Genomic DNA, 812 nt, shown 5'->3' with positions numbered 1-812 from the left:
AAATCGTGCGAATCGTGCGAGCAGACCATGTACGGGGCACAATAATAATCTTTTACATTGTAATCCTTTCATTTGGCATGTTTGGCATGTTTCTGCGCGTCCCTGTGTGTGTAATAAGCAGAGTGTACGCGCGTTGTTCAACCGTCTATAGGTTAATTAACAAAAAAAAAAAAATGCGCCATTGACTTTAGACCAGGTTTTTGTTGGTCAAAGGTGCAGTCTATTTCAGTTGCCTCAAAATAGCTACGCGCCAACAATGCGCCTGAACACACCTCGTTTTCAGACCAGCACGCCCATGGGCGCAAATGCATTGCTATTTAAACAATGTGGCGCAGGACGTGAAAATGATAACTGTGTCTGGCTGAAACTAGCAAAAACACTTGTGTCGCGCCTGGCGCCGCATTAAGCTGGGTGTATGATAGGGCCCAATGTTTACACTACAAATGGTTTACTTACAGTTGTCTCTGCATTGTTAAATAATGAAGTATTTTATATTTTAAAAACATCACTTTTAAGGATACATTGACTATTGTTGACTCTGTGTATAAAGTATACAAATATTTTGACTGACACATACGAACAGACACCCTCACAAAAGATACAAATTCAACACAAATTACATCAAACAACTGTACCAGGAAAAAAAAATATCCTTAATACCTCAATAGCTTCTCAGACTAATTATGTATTATGATAAAGTCTCCTCTAGCGTATCAGAATAGGTCTCAACAAGTGTGCTTTGATTTGTCAAAATCAGATATTTCATTATGAACTTTTCTTACCAAATTATGCTATTTAATCAACTCTTTAGG

This window comes from Sinocyclocheilus rhinocerous, unplaced genomic scaffold, assembly GCF_001515625.1.
Source record: "Sinocyclocheilus rhinocerous isolate Xijiao unplaced genomic scaffold, SAMN03320098_v1.1 scaffold20, whole genome shotgun sequence".
Lineage (NCBI taxonomy): Eukaryota > Metazoa > Chordata > Actinopteri > Cypriniformes > Cyprinidae > Sinocyclocheilus > Sinocyclocheilus rhinocerous.
The sequence above is the reverse complement of the archived record's forward strand: the minus strand, read 5'-3'. Positions refer to the sequence as shown.